Source organism: Neophocaena asiaeorientalis, unplaced genomic scaffold, assembly GCF_003031525.2.
Source record: "Neophocaena asiaeorientalis asiaeorientalis breed wild unplaced genomic scaffold, Neophocaena_asiaeorientalis_V1.1 scaffold51, whole genome shotgun sequence".
Lineage (NCBI taxonomy): Eukaryota > Metazoa > Chordata > Mammalia > Artiodactyla > Phocoenidae > Neophocaena > Neophocaena asiaeorientalis.
The window spans coordinates 608416-624862 of NW_020173335.1; the positions used below are offsets into that span (position 1 = coordinate 608416).

Genomic DNA, 16447 nt, shown 5'->3' on the forward strand with positions numbered 1-16447 from the left:
AAAAAAAAAAAAAAAAAAAGGAGGAAAGTAAGCAGGGCCAGGCCCTGAAGGGCCTTATATTCCACACTGAAGAATTTGGACTTTATCTTACAGGTAGTACAGAACTCCTGAAGCATAGTATGCTAAAGCAATATGATTAGATTCAAGACTCAAAAGTAGCAGGGCAGGTAGGAAGAGAAGATTGGTCTCTGGGAAGCTCAGGGGCAGATTTTCAAGAAGGACAAAATGGCTTACAGGCACTTCCCTGGTGGCGCAGTGGTTGAGAATCCACCTGCCAGTGCAGGGGATACGGGTTCAAGTCCTGCTCCGGGAAGATCCCACATGCTGCGGAGCAACTAAGCCCCTGCACCACAACTACTAAGCCTGTGCTCTAGAGCCCACGACCCACAACTACCAAGCCTGCGTGCCACAACTACCGAAGCCTGCGCCCCTAGAGCCTGTGCTCTGCAACAAGAGAAGCCACCGCAATGAGAAGTCCGCGCACCGCTACGAGGAGTAGCCCCCACTCGCCGCAACTAGAGAAAGCCCGCACACAGCAATGAAGACCCAACACAGCCAAAAATAAATAAATAAAATTTAGAAATGGCTTACATTGTAAAACCTGAAGTGATTTTGTGAAATAAATATAGAAAAGTTTCTGCTGGACCTTGTTATTGAGAAGAAATCAAATTACAGTAAGTTGAAGAGTGGATGAGAGGTGAGAGTATAGACTATAAATATATAGACCACTCTTAGAAAACTTGCTGTGAAAGAAAAGTGAGAGGTAGCAAAAGAGAGACATAGACCTGAGAAACAGAATTTTTTTTTTCAAAGACAGAAAAATTGAACAACTTATATTTTGGTGGAGATAATAAAGCAGAGATAAGGTTGAATATATGGGTGGGGGGTGTGATTTGATGGAACAGGAAAGTGATGTGTTTGGAAGTGAGAGGAATTATTATCCCAGGGGAGGAGGAAAGATACCTTTGTCTAACACTTAGAAGGGGGGAGATGGATTTGAAGAACAATGTAGGTTGGAAAATTGGGTGAGGTCAGACTTCTTTTTTCTGGTAGAGGGCAATTGTGAAAGAAGAGGTGTGTAGAGTGATTGCTGTGTGGGATGGAAAGGGCCACAGATATATAAATGAATTACTAATAAGATAGTTAATGTCAGTGAAGATTAGAGACTTGCAAATTTGCAGTGGCACAAATTCCATGCTCGTTGTGCTTTTCTTCAGCAGCACTCAGCACTTGTGGTATGGAAACAGGAAGCAGGTGGTTGGAGAATTCCCCATGATTGAGAGATGTACTGGGCTGGTGTGGCAAAAGAACAACAAGGAGCTGGGTAGATATATCAATAAGAGAGTGGTTGATGCTCAACACTGAGGGCATAGTTAAGTGAATTATGACACATTCATATAAAAAACTCTTTTGCAGCTATTAAAATTTATGTTTATAAAATGCTTATTTTATAGTATTAAGGTAATAAGAGTGCTGTATGTTGTACAAAGGTTTAGTAATGATCAACTGTAATACTCTAGGGGTTGTCTTAGGCTTAATGATGAATAAATACTCTCAAAACCAAAAGAGTATTGGTTGTCCCTGTTCACACACAGACAATCATTTGACAGGGATTATTATGTCTACTTTACAGGTGAAGAAAATGAGATTTAGCAAAGGTGACTATTCAGAGTCATAGATTTGATGAATGGCAGAGTAATAACTATTATAGTACTTATTGGGTAGTTAAGCATTGTTCTACTTAAGTAGTCTTATTTAATATTTTCCTCACATATTGCTCTAATTTTCATTTCTCAGTTAAAGAAACAGACTCAGCAGAGAGTAATAATATGAGCAATAGATAACTATAAAAATGTGATACCAACAAGTGCTTTTAGAAATTCAAGAGAAGGGGGGGATTGCGGGCTAGAGTGGAAGGAAGGACTTTGGAAATGATGGTGTTTGAACTTGGACTATGAAGGATAGGTAGGGTAGTATTTTTTTTTGCAGTGGGTCTCTTTGATTTACATTTTCCACGTTAAAAAAAGGTTCTCTATAATAGTCTACTATATCATGTTTCTGGAGCCTTTTGCTCAGCTAAAAAAAAATATTATTCTTGCTTGTTTTTAATGAAGAGACCAAGGCTATCTATAGATGTCATAAGGGACTCAACATAATCTCCAGATCTTGAGTGCATCACATTTGAGACTCCTTTGGAAGGAATGGAAGAAATAATGGCTTCCAATCAGCTTTGCTAGTTGATTCATGAATTCCTTGGTAGGCCTTCTAGAATAGGTTTCAAATATAAATCAATCTATTTATCTGTATATTGATCTTAAGTTATTTTTCTCTTTACACAGTCATTTATATTTGGGTATTATTTTTACTATGGTTAACAGAAGAAAACACTTCATTTGAAACAACAATGAAAAGGCCACTGAAAATTAGTTCTTTCATGCTGAATTGAAACGGGCAAAAATAAGGACTCTTTAAGGATAGTAGTTTAAATTTCCTTTTTCCCCAGTCTTGACACTTTCCTCTGTGGTTTTAGTGGAAGAAACATTTGAATGTAGAATATTTTACCTTAAGGAATCTTCAAGAACATATCAGAAGGAGTTTAGGAAGTATGATCTCACATTACTCATAAAGTAGGGTTTGCTCTGTGTGGATTTGTTATCAGGTTTTATGTTTGGAGATGTCTATAATTGCCATCTGTAAATTTCTACAAGAAGTAGTCACCATTGTAATCTGTCTCATTTGTAGATCAAGTCCGTATGTAATAGATTATGGCTTCAAATGAGTACTTGATACGTTTTAATAGGGCTCATCTGGTAACTACAAAAAGTAAGGATAAAACAGACAATTTAATGAGCTGTGAAAATGTAGCTTCAATAGGGAAAGCACAGTTTAAAAACAACTAAGAATGACTTACCAATACTGACTTGAGAAGAAATTAAAAATCTTTATATAGTCTTTTAACCATAAAAGAAATTGAATTAGTGATTAAAAAAATCTACCTACCAAAACGATTCCAGGTTCATATAGTTTTAAAAATCATGATTTAAAAAAAATTTACCAGCTTAACCCTTTTTAAATGTGTAATTCAGTAGAGTTAAACATACTCACATTGTTATAGAACATATCTCCAGAACATTTTCATCTTGCAAATCTGAAATGCTGTACCAGTTAAACAACTCCCTTTTCCTCCTCCCCTTAGCACCCGGTGACCGCCATTCTACTTTGTGTTTCTATGAATTTGACTACTTTAGATACCTCATATAAGAAAAATCGTATAGTCTCTGTCTTTTTGTGACTGCTTATTTCACTTCATGTAATATCCTTAAGATTCATCTATATTGTAGCCTGTGACAGGTTTTCCTTCCTTTTTAAGGCTGAGTAATATTCCACTCTATGTATATGCCACATTTTGTTTATCCATTCATCTGTCAGGGGACATCTGGGTTGTTTTCACTGGTGGCTATTGTGAATAATGCTGCTGTGGACATAGGTATCCAGTGTCTCTTTGAGACCCTGCTTTCAATTCTTTTGGATATATGAGTATATATCCAAATTGGGATTGTTGGATCAAATGGTATTTCTTTTTTTTATTTTAATTTTTTTTGGCCACATTGTGCGTCATGCAGGATCTTAGTTCCCTAACCAGGGATCGAACCCGTGCCCCCTGCAGTGGAAGCACAGAATCTTAACCACTGGACTGCCAGGGAAGTCCCTCAAATGATATTTCTATTTTTAATTTTTTTCATAAATTTATTTATTTTATTATTTATTTATTTATTCATTTTGGCTGCGTTGGGTCTTTTGTTGCTGTGCACGGGCTTTCTGTAGTTGCGGTGAGTGGGGGCTACTCTTTGTTGCAGTGCGTGGGCTTCTCATTGCGATGGCTTCTCTTGTTGTGGAGCACGGGCTCTAGGCACGCGGGCTTCAGTAGTTGTGGCATGCGGGCTCAGTAGTTGTGGCTCACGGGCTCTAGAGCACAGGCTCAGTAGTTGCGCATGGGCTTAGTTGCTCCGCCGCATGTGGGATCTTCCCAGACCAGGGCTTGAACCCGTGTCTCCTGCATTGGCAGGGGGATTCTTAACTACTGCGCCACCAGGGAAGCGCTATTTTTAATTTTTTGAGGTACCTCCATACTGTTTTCCATAGTGGTTGGGCCATTTTACATTCCCCCAACAGTGCACTGGGGTTCCAAAATTGTGGTACTGGGTTGAAGGTAAGCCTTGAACTGAAACACATTATTCTTTCTGTGATTGGTCTCTATGTGTATGTATTTTTATACTTTCTTTGTTATGAGGTTACAAAACGTCTATTGAAAAAGTCTGATAAAAGTCTGTTTTAAATTGGAATTTTTTTTTTTTTTTTTTGGCGGTACGGGGGCCTCTCACCACTGCGGACTCTCACCGCTGCGGCCTCCCCCGTTGCAGAGCACAGACTCCGGACGCACAGGCCCAGCGGCCACGGCCCACGGGCCCAGCCGCTCCGCGGCACGCGGGACCCTCCCGGACCGGGGCACGAACCCGCGTCCCCTGCACCGGCAGGCAGACCTCCAACCACTGCGCCACCAGGGAAGCCCCTAAATTGGAATTTTAAAAGTACCTTGGTTTGCCTTCTTTCTCTCTTTTATATTGAGATATAATTCACATGCTGTTATATTCATCCTTTTAAAACATACAATTCAGTGGTTTTTAGTATATTCATAAAGTTGTGCAGCCATCTAATTCCAGAACATTAAAAAATGTTGTAAACCTTGTAGCTGTTAGCAGTCACTCCCCATTCTGCTTAACCCAGCCCATGGCAACAACTAACCTACTCCCATCTCTATGGATTTGCCTGGTTAGGACATTTCATGTAAATGGAATGATACAGTTTATGGCCTTTTGTGTTTGGCTTCTTTCACGTAGCAAAATGTTTTCAAGGTTCATCTATTTATAGCATCTATCAGTATTTCTTCTTATGGCTGAATAATATTCCACTTTATGTATATACTACATTTGTTTATCCATTCATCAGTTGATAGATATTTGGGTTGTTTCTACTTTTCAGCTATTATGAAGAATGCTGCTATGAATATTCACGTGCAAATTTTTCAATTTTCATGGGTATATACCTTGGAGTGGAATTGCTGGGTCATATGATACCTTTATATTAAACTTTTTGAGAAACTGCCAAACTGTTTCCCACAGTGGCTGCTGCATGATTTTACATCCTTGCCAGCAGTGTATGAGGGTTCCACTTTTTCTACGTTCTCATCAGCACTTGTTATCTGTCATTTTTATTATAGGCATCCTAGCAGATGTGAAGTAGTATCTCATTATGGTTTTGATTTGTATTTCCTTAATGACTAATGAAGTTGAGCATTTTTCATGTGCTTATTGGACATTTGTATACTTTCTTTGCTGAAATGTATGTTCAATATTTTATTCTCTTCAGGGGCTATTGTAAGTAGAATTGTTTTCTTAATTTCATTTTTGATTGTGAATTGCTAGTGTATAGGAATTCAGTTGACTTTTTTTTAAGCAAAGGTTTATTAGCTAAATCGTTAATAGTGGGTTTTTTGGGGATATGATTATAGAGGCTTACAAGTTTTTTTTTTTTCTTTCTTTTTTGGCCGTACCATGCGGCATGTGGGATCTTAGTTCCCCGATGAGAGATCGAACCTGCTCCTTCTGCAGTGGAAGCACGGAGTCTTAACCACTGGACCACCAGGGAGGTCCCTCAATAGATTTTCTTAAAAAAATAAGTTTATTTATTTATTTATTTATGGCTGCATTAGGTCTTTTTTGCTGCACACGGGCTTTCTCTAGTTGCGGCTAGTGGGGGCTACTCTTTATTGCGGTGTGTGGGCTTCTCATTGCGGTGGCTTCTCGTTGCAGAGTGTGAGCTCTAGGCACATGGGCTTCAGTAGTTGTGGCACGCGGGCTCAGTAGTTGTGGCTCGTGGGCTCTAGAACGCAGGCTCAGTAGTTGTGGCACATGGGCTTAGTTGCTCCGCGGCATGTGGGATTTTCCTGGACCAGGGCTCGAACCTGTGTCCCTGCATTGGCAGGCGGATTCCTAACCACAGCACCACCAGGGAAGTCCCCTCAATTGATTTTTGTATGTTGATCTTGTGTCCTGCAATCTTGCTGAGCTTGTTTGTTAGCTCTAATAGTGTTTTTTTTGGTGTGTGTATTTCTTGTAATTTTCTGTATGCAAATAGACATAGTTTTACTTCTTCCTTTCCAATCTGGATGCCTTTTATATATTTTATTTCCCTAATTGCTCTGGTGAGAACCTCCAGTAGTATTACATAGAAATGGCAAGAAAAAACATCCTTGTATTGTTCCTGATTTAGGGGAAAGCATTCAGTCTTTCACCATTAAGTATCATGTTAGCTGTGCGTTTTTTCATAGATGCCCTTTATCAGGTTGAGGAAAATCCCATCTACTCCTAGTTTGTTGAGTGTTTTTATCTTGAAAGGGTGTTTGATATTGTCAAATGCTTTTTCTGCATCTACTGTGATGACCAAACCTTTATTCTTATTCTGTTAATGTGGTGTATTACATTGATTGATTTTTGTTTGTTGAACCAACCTTGCATTCCTGGAACTAATCTCACTTGGTCATGGTATATAATCCTTTTTATGTGTTGCTGGACTTGGTTTGCTAGTATTTAGTAGAGGATTTTTGATTCTGTATTCCTAAGGGATATTGTGTCTATAGTTTTCTTCTCTTGTGTTGTCTTTTTCTGGTATTGGTATCAGAGTTATACTGGCATCATACAATGAGTTGGAAGGAGTTCCCTCCTCTGTTTTGCTAATCCCTCTCTCCCCCTAAAGTCTAATCCTAGTTTTCTTCAGTTCCGTTGTTCACTTTAAAAAATATTAATGCTATTTTTTTGGTTCTGGTTGTTCTTTTTATGAACACCTAGAAATATAGTCTTCATAATTGCATTTAGCTTACCAGTTGGGAATATGACTCATGGTACACAGCAAACTTTAAATGAAATCTGCCTAAGATACTGTCTCTTTTGGATAGCCAAATATAAGGACAGGAGGAACTATTTAGACGTAATCAAACATTTTATAGATAAGAAGATGAGAGTTTAAGAGGATTGTTCAAAGTTACATTGCTGGATTATGGCCAAGTCTGGAGATTTTATTTTAGACCAGTAGTTTTCTGTGTGTTTGTGAGCAATACTAAGGAACAGTATTCTATTTATTTGAATGAAATATGTCTAAAACTTATCATATTGTAATTATCGTATTTTCCAGTTGGAGAAGTCTTTGAAAATATAATGAATTCATTGCTATCAGGAAGATGATATTATTATTATTAGAATCTTCAAAACAGTTAACTAACTGAAGAAACTGTTGTTTACCTAAATTATATCATGTGAGTGGACAAAAAAAGGCAGTGTCAAAATAAATTGAGGGACTTCCCTGGTGGTCCAGTGGTAAAGCATCTGCCTTCCAATGCAGGGGACGTGGGTTCGATCCCTGGTCAGGGAACTAAGATCCCACATGCCATGGGGCAACTAAGCCCACACACCACAACTGTTGAGCTCACGCCACAACTAGAGCCCGCGTGCCGCAAACTACATAGCCCACGTGCTCTGGAGCCCGCGCTACAACTAGAGGGAGAAAACCCACACGCCACAACTAGAGAGAAGCCCGCACGCCGCAATGAAAGATCCTGCATGCCACAACTAAGACCCAATGCAGCCTAAAATAAATAAATAAATAAATCTTAAAAAAAAATTGAAATCAGAAGGAACTCTGTCTCTAGCTTGGGGAAAGGCACAAAGGGAGGGGAAATCACATTACTATTTCAATCTAAGTGTTTTAACCTTGAATTATTAATTAAATGTTACTTCTATCAATTGTTAAAATCATTTTTTTGGTTGTGAGACAGTCTTTTAGAAACATATATTTTCAAAGAAAAAATCAGCAATATAATTTTAAGAAAATAACATATATGTTTCTAAAGATAAGATCATAGCTTCAGTTTTGCTGAGCCAAGAAGCTCAACTAAAAATACCTGCTGGAAATTGCAGTTTTCTGTCTCAATGTCAGTAACATACAAACCAAATTCTGTGTTGTGACTGGCTTATGTACTGTTTTCATTCGGAGATTAGTTTTGCCAGCAACATCTGATTTGGAATTGGGATTTAGCTCACAAAGCAGGTTGGTTATTGGGACATAGGAAAGGGTCAGTGTTACTAATGAGTATACTACAGAGAAATAATTTCAGTGGAGAAAAATAGCATTTGTCCATACGTGAGCAAAATTGTTCTGTAATTCATTGTTGTATGCCAAATAGTCTGTGAAGTCTGGATTTGAATGTGGCAACTCACTGGTGCTGGGGGCGAAATTTTGTTTTAATCCTTATCCTTGAAAAAGAGGTTGGTTAAAGGTGTCAGTTGTTTTTCTTTTAGAAGGATGAAATGTTGTTTTTGTTTCTTTCTCTCCTCATGTTCCCATAATTTTATTTTTAGGTTTTCAAAAAGCTGAAGATTTAATTTAAGTAAAAGTTTTCCTTCCCTCTGAATATAGTTGTTTTTTCCCTCTGGATAGCCTGATCAACCAGTCATTCTTTTCTAAGCATTTTTCTTTATCTAAGATTATATCAACATCCAGAGTAGTTCTAATTCTTTTTTAAAAATTTCTCTAAAATGAAATAGGTTCATGAGATTAGAACTGTATTTTAATAGAATTATTTCATTTTATAACTTTTGTATTTAAAACCTTGTATAATTTCAGATTATTCACAAATATATGTACTGGGAATTTTTCTCTTGTTCCCTGGTTCCTTAGCAGTGGTTAGTAACAGCTAGTTTGATGTTTCTAGAAATTCAGAGTACTTTTTTAATAAAATGGTCATTTAAAGTACCATGGATAACACTTTCTATTCAGGTAGTCAGAATTTATCATCTGATGAAATATTTCAGGTTTGTTATGTGTACTTGATAACATCATTTGCCTTTGACTACACTTAACAGGATAATTTCTTTATTTACTTAGTACTTAAACACAGTACCCTCAGTACCATACAGCAAAGATTTATATGAATGAAACACTTTTCTTAAACAGAATTTTTATGTCAAGGATATTTGTAGAAGATAAGATTTACTATTTAGAGGGTAAATATTAAGAATTAAAAAAAATGTAAGAGGTTGATACAGAAAGATTTTAAGAGAGCATTGCAAATTCCTTTTTTACTTTTAGTTGATTGATCAGAACCAGTATCTAAATATAGCTTAAATGAATTAACTGTAAAGAGTAAACATGAATTAGTAGTTTATTTTTTCTTTTTCTTTATGAAAATAAAAACAATTTCGTTTTTTTTTTTTTTTTTTGCGGTACACGGGCCTCTCACTGTTGTGGCCTCTCTCCCGTTGCGGAGCACAGGTTCCGGACGCGCAGGCTCAGAGGCCATGGCTCATGGGCCCAGCTGCTTCCACGGCATGTGGGATCTTCCTGGACCGGGGCACGAACCCGTGTCCCCTGCATCAGCAGGCGGACTCTCAACCACTGCGCCACCAGGGAAGCCCTAAAAACAATTTCTGATCTACTAGTTTGCCATCTCTAGTTATACTAAACTACCAGTAACAGCTGACTAAGCCAAAGGTGCTAAGGACTTTTTCCGTAGTACAGAGATGACTGCTTTTATGTTTGCCTTTTGGTTCTGCATATGTTACTTAGGTCTGGTTTAGTGATTACTGAAATATCCTGTGAATGCCTAATAAATATTTTTGGTGCCCACTATATCACCTCTGAGGGAGAAAAAACCCTTTTTCTCTACCCTCATAGGTTTAGTTACTGGGGATTGCTAATTAAATTGACAAATGCCGGATTAACAAAAGAAAAGGTTTACTCCTCATATATACACAGGAATGTCACAGAAAAGAAGTGAAAACCCAAAGAAGCAGTTAGGCTTGAGAGCTTGTATGCCATATTTTTTAAATTTTCTTTTCTTTTAAATTGGACTATAATTGATATATAACATTATATTAGTTTCAGGTGTACAACATAATGATTTGATATATGTATATATTGTGAAGTGATCACAAGTCTAGTTAACATCTATCATTACATATAGTTACAATTTTTTTTCTCATGATGGGAACTTTTAAGATATATTCTCTTAGCAACTTTCAAATATACAATATAGTATTATTAACTATGGTCACCATGCTGTACATTATATCCCTAGGACTTATTAATTTTATAACTGGAAATTTTTATCTTTTTGCCACCTTTACCTATTTCACCCATCTCTCATCCCTTTCCTCTGGCAATCACCAATCTGTTCTCTCTATGAGTTCTGTTTTTTTCATTCTTTTTCTTTTTTTTTCAGATTCTATGTATAAGTGAGATCATACAGTATTTGTCTTTCTCTGTCTTATTTCACTTAGCATAACGCCCTCAAGGTCCATCCATGTTGTCACAAATGGCAGGATTATCTTCTTTTTATGACTGAATAATATTCCATTGTATATATATTTTTTCTTTTTTTTTTTTGGCCGAGCCGCGTGGCTTGCCGGGATATTAATTTTCTGACCAGGGATTGAACCTGGGCCACAGCAGTGAAAGCCTGAAAGCACCGAGTCCTAACCACTGGACCTCCAGGGAATTCCCTCCATTGTATATATTTTCTTTATCCATTCATCCATCAGTGGACACTTAGGTTGTTTTCCATATCTTGGCTACTGTAAATAATGCTGCAGTGAACATGGGGGTGCATATATCTTTTTGAGTTAGTGTTTTCATTTTTTTGGGATAAATACCCAGAAGTGGAGTTGCTGGTTCGTACATTAATTCTATTTTTAATTTTTTGAGGAACATTCATACTGTTTTCCATAGTTGCTGTACCAATTTACATTCCCACTGACAATACACAAGGGTTTTCTTTTCTTCACATCCTTGCCAACACTTGTTATTTCTTGTCCTTTTTTTTTTTTTCTTGTCCTTTTAAAATTTTTAAATTTTTGACTGCGTTGGGTATTTGTTGCTGCGTGTGGGCTTTCCCTAGTTGTGGCAAGCGGGGTCTACTCCTCGTTGTGTTGTACGGGCTTCTCATTGTGGTGGCTTCTTGTGTGGAGCACGAGCTCTAGGTGTGCAGGCTTCAGTAGCTGTGGCACACGGGCTCAGTAGTTGTGGTGCATGGGCTGTAGAGCGAAGGCTCAGTAGTTGTGATGCACGGGCTTAGTTACTCTGAGACATGTGGCATCTTCCCGGACCAGGGCTCAAACCCATGTCCCCTGCATTGGCAGGTGGATTCTTAACCACTGCACCACCAGGGAAGCCCCTCTTGTCTTTCTTGTCTTTTTTTTTTCTTTCTTTCTTTCCTTTGCGGTACGCGGGCCTCTCACTTTTGTGGCCTCTCCCATTGCGGAGCACAGGCTCCGGACGCGCAGGCTCAGCAGCCATGGCTCACAGGCCCAGCCGCTCCGTGGCATGTGGGATCTTCCCGGACCAGGGCACGAACCCGTGTCCCCTGCATCGGCAGGCGGACTCTCAACCACTGCACCACCAGGGAAGCCTCCCTCTTGTCTTTGATAATAGCCATTGTAACAGATGTGACATGATATCTCGTAGTTTTGATTTGGATTTTCCTGATAATTAGTGATGTTGAGCACCTTTTCATGTAACAGTTGGCCATTGGGATGTCTTTTTGGAAAAATGGATATTCAGATCCTCTGCCCATTTTTTAAAATTAATTTATTTTTGGGCTACATTGGGCCTTCGTTGCTGTGCACGGGCTTCTCATTGCAGTGGCTTCTCTTGTCACAGAGCATGGGCCCTAGGTGCGCAGGCTTCAGTAGTTGTAGCACACGGGCTCAGTAGTTGCAGCACGTGGGCCCTAGAGCACACAGGCTTCAGTAGTTGTGGCGCCCGGGCTTAGTTGTTCCGCAGCATGTGGGATCTTCCTGGACCAGGGCTCGAACCCGTGTCCCCTGCATTGGTAGGCGGATTCTTAACCACTGTCCCACCAGGGAAGTCCCCTCTGCCCATTTTTTATCAGATTTTTTGCTATTGAGTTGCATAAGTTTTAAAATATATTTTATTTATTTTTTATTTTTAAATTTATTTATTTATTTATTTGGCTGTCCTGGGTCTTAGTTGCGGCACAAGGGATCTTTGTTGCCGTGTGTGGGATCTTCATTGCAGCATGAGGGATCTTTAGTTGTGGCACACGGGATCTTTAGTTGCGACATGCAGGATCTAGTTCTCTGACTGGGGGTTGAAACTGGGCCCCCTGCATTGGGAGTGCAGAGTCTTAACCACTGGACCACCAGGGAAGTCCCTAATATATTTTAGGTATTACTGTCTCATCAGATACATGATTTGCAAATATTTTCTCCCATTCTGTAGGTTGCTTTTACATTTTGTTGATGGCTTCCTTTGCTGTACAGAAGCTTTTTAGTTTGATGTAGTCCCACTTGTTGATTTTTGCTTTTGTTGCCTTTGGTTTTGGTGTCAAATCCAGGAAACCATCACCAAGACTAATGTCAAGGAGCTTACCTTCTGTTTTCTTCTAGGAATTGTATGGTTTCAGCTCTTATATTTGAGTGTTTAATCCATTTTGAGTTGATTTTTGTGTATGGTGTAAGATGGCGGTCCAGTTTCACTCTTTTGTATGTGGCTGTCCAGTTTTCTCCGCACCATTTATTGAAGAGGCTGCTCTTTCCCCTTTGTATATCCTTGGCTCTTTTGACATAAATTAACCTTGTGTGTGGGTTTATTTCTGGGCTATTTCATTCCATTGACGCATGTGTCTGTTTTCATGCTAAATACCATACTGTTTTGATTGCTTTAGCTTTGTAATATAGTTTGTGTTCAGGAAGTTTGAAGCCTCCTGCTTTGTTATTCCTTCTCAAGATTGCTTTGACTCTTTGGGGTCTTTTGTAGTTCCGTGCCAGTTTTAGGATTGTTTCTTCTATTCCTGTGAAAAATGCCATTGGAATTTGGATAGGGATTGCATTGAATCTGTAGATTGCTTTGGGTTGTGTGAACATTTTAACAGTTTTCTTCCAATCCATGAGTGTGGAATATCTTTCCATTTAGTTGTGTCTTCTTCAGTTTTTTTCATCAGTGCCTTATAGTTTTCAGTGTAGAGATCTTTTACCTCCTTGGTTAAATTTATTCTTAGGTATTTTATTCTTTTTGATCCAGTTGTAAATGGGATTGTTTTCTTAATTTCTCTTTCTTATGGCTCATTATTAGTATAGAAATGCAATTGGTTTTTATATATTGATTTTGTATCTTACAGCTATACTGAGTTTGTTTATTAGTTCTAACAGTTTTTTTGGTGGAGTCCTTAGGGTTTTCTATACGTAATATATTGTCATCTGCAAATAGAGACAATTTTACTTCTTCCTGTCCAATTTGGATGCCTTTTCTTTTTTTTTTCTTTTTGCCTAATTGCCCTGGCTAGGACTTTCAAAACTGTTTTGAATAAAAGTGGTGAATAAAAGTTGTCTTGTTGGGCTTCCCTGGTGGCACAGTGGTGCAGAACCCGCCTGCCAATGCAGGGGACATGAGTTCGAGTCCTGGTCCTGGAAGATCCCACATGCCACAGAGCAACTAAGCCCACGTGCCACAACTACTGAGCCTGCACTCTAGAGCCCGTGAGCCACAACTGCTGAGCCTGCATGCCGCAACTACTGAAGCCTGTGCGCCTAGAGCCTGTGCCCCACAACAAGAGAAGCCACCACAATGAGGAGACCGCACACCTCAACGAAGAGTAGCCCCTGCTCGCCGCAACTAGAGAAAGCCCGCACACAGCACAAGACCCAATGCAAACATAAATAAATAAGTCTTGTTCCTTAAAAAAGCTTTCAGCTTTTTATTATTGTATATGATGTTAGCTGTGGGCTTATCATATATGGTCTTTATTGTGTTGAGGTATGTTCCCTTTGTACCCACATTTTTTTAAAAAAATGCATTTATTTATTTGGCTGCCTCAGGTCTTAGTTGTGGCATGTGGGATCTTCATTGTGGCATGTGGGATCTTTAGTTGTGGCATTCAGGATTTTTAGTTGCGGCATTGAACATTTAGTTGCAGCATGTGGGATCTAGTTCCCTGACCAGGGATCAAACCTGGGGCCCCTGCATTGGGAGTGCAGAGTCTTAGCTACTGGACCATCAGGGAAGTCCCCACTCTGTACCCACCTTGTTGGGAGTTTTTATCATTAATAGATGTTCAGCTTTTTTTTTTTTTTTTTTTTTTTGGGAATATAACTTTTATCCTTCATTTTGTTCATGTGGTATATCACAACATGGTGCTTTATGGATGTTGAACCATCCTTGCATTCCTGGAATAAATCCCACTTGATCATGATGTATGATCCTGTTAATGTATTGTTGAATTCAGTTGGCTAATATTTTGGTGATGATTTTTGCATCTATGTTCATTGGAGATATTGGCCTTCCTCTTCTATTATTTGTAAGAGTTTGAGAAGGATTGGTATTCATTCTTTTTAAAATGTTTGGTGGAACTCACAAATGGAGCCATCTGGCCCTGGACTTCTGTTTGTTGGGGTGATTTTTGTTACTGATTCAATCTCCTTGCTAGTAACTGGTCTGTTCATGTTTTCTGTTTCTTCATGATTCAGTCTTAGTAGATTGTATGTTTCTAGGAATGTTTCCATATCTTCTGGGTTGTCCAGTTTTTTGACATGTAATTATTCATAGTAGTCTCTTATGATCCTTTGTATTTCTGTGGTATCAGTGCTAATGTCTTCCCTTTCATTTCTGATTTTATTTGAGTCCTCTCTCTTTTTTTCTTGGTAAGTCTAGCTAAATATTTGTCTATTTTTAAAATCTTTTTGAAAAACCAGTGAGAGCTTGTATACCATTTTAAGAAAGGGTGATAAATTGTGGAGAAGTGACTAGACAAAGTTAAAAGGATTTGGGATTCTAGGGGTAGTAAATTGTGGGAAGGTAAATATATGGGGAAATTAATGGAAGATAAGGGTCATTTTAGTAAGGTTTGTTTATGCAGACTCCAGTTGGTGCTGCCTCCTGTGATAAAAGTCATTTCTGGTGATTGAGTCATTCTCATCTTCCTGGTATGGGAGAGGGAGATGTCTTTGCAAATAGAAATATATGCCCTGCCTTTAGACAGAAAAGGGGAGGGCAGAGAGTTCCTCTTGTGTCTTCTGTTTCTTAATTGCCTTCAGCTCAAAATAATCCTCATGCCAAAGTGGCATATTTTGGGGTGGTATATTCTTTTTTTTTTTTTTGGCGGTACTCAGGCCTCTCACTGTTGTGGCCTCTCCCGTTGTGGAGCACAGGCTCCAGACGCACAGGCTCAGCGGCCATGGCTCACGGGCCTAGCCGCTCCACGGCACGTGGGATCTTCCTGGACCGGGGCATGAACCTGTGTCCCCTGCATCGGCAGGCGGACTCTCAACCACTGCGCCACCAGGGAAGCCCAATTTTAACCATTTTAAGTGTGTAATTCAGTGGCTTTAAGTAAATTCATAATGTTGTGCAACCAGTACCAATATGAATTTTCAGAATTTTTCATCATCGCTAACAGAAACTTAGTACCTATTAGACAATAATTCCTCCGTTCTCCCCACCCCACAGTTCCTGGTAACCTCTATTCTACTTTCTGTCTCTATTAATTTGCCTATTCTGGGTACTTCATATAAGTTGAGATAAATATACAGTATTTATCCTTTTTGTCTGGCTTATTTCAATTAGCATTATGCATTCAGGATTTATTCATGTTGTAACCTGTATCAGAATTTCATTCTTTTTTAAGGCTGAATAATATTCCTTTACATGTGTATACCACATTTTATTTGTCTGTTCTTCTATTGATGGACACTGGTTTGTTTCTGCCTTTGGCTATTGTGAATAATGCTGCTATGAACACTGGTGTACAAGTATCTGTTTGAGTCATTGCTTTTAATTCTTTTAGTATATACCTACAAGTGGAATTGCTGGATAATCTAGTAATTTTATGTTTAACTTTTTAAGGAACCACCAAATTGTTTTCACAGCATCTGTACCATTTTTACATTCCCAGCACCAATGCACCAGGGTTCCAATTTCTTCAGATGTTTGCCATCATTTGCTATTTTCTGTTATTTTGATAATAGCCATCCTAATGGGTATGAAGTGATAACTCATTGTGGTTTTGATTTGCAATTCTCTAATAACTAATAATAATCTTTTCATGTGCTTTTAGCCTTTCGTATATCTGCTTTGGAGCAATAATATTCGAGTCCTTTGCCCATTTTTTTTTAATAAGTTTATTTATTTATCTTTGGCTGTGTTAGGTCTTCATTGCTACATGCGGGCTTTCTCTAGTTGTGGCGAGCAGGGGCTTCTCTTGTTGTGGAGCACGGGCTCTAGGCATGCGAGCTTCAGTAGTTGTGGCACGTGGGCTCAGTAGTTGTGGCTTGCGGGCTCTAGAGCGCAGGCTCAGTAGTTGTGGTGCACAGGCTTAGTTGCT

The 16447-nt window shown here is 38.8% G+C and overlaps 1 protein-coding gene across 1 annotated transcript in view; it reads left to right on the top strand.

Moving 5' to 3' along the window:
* The window catches only part of PIK3R3 (phosphoinositide-3-kinase regulatory subunit 3), an 83494-nt gene that overhangs the window by 19259 nt on the left and 47788 nt on the right, over positions 1-16447 (top strand). The window lies entirely within an intron of this gene.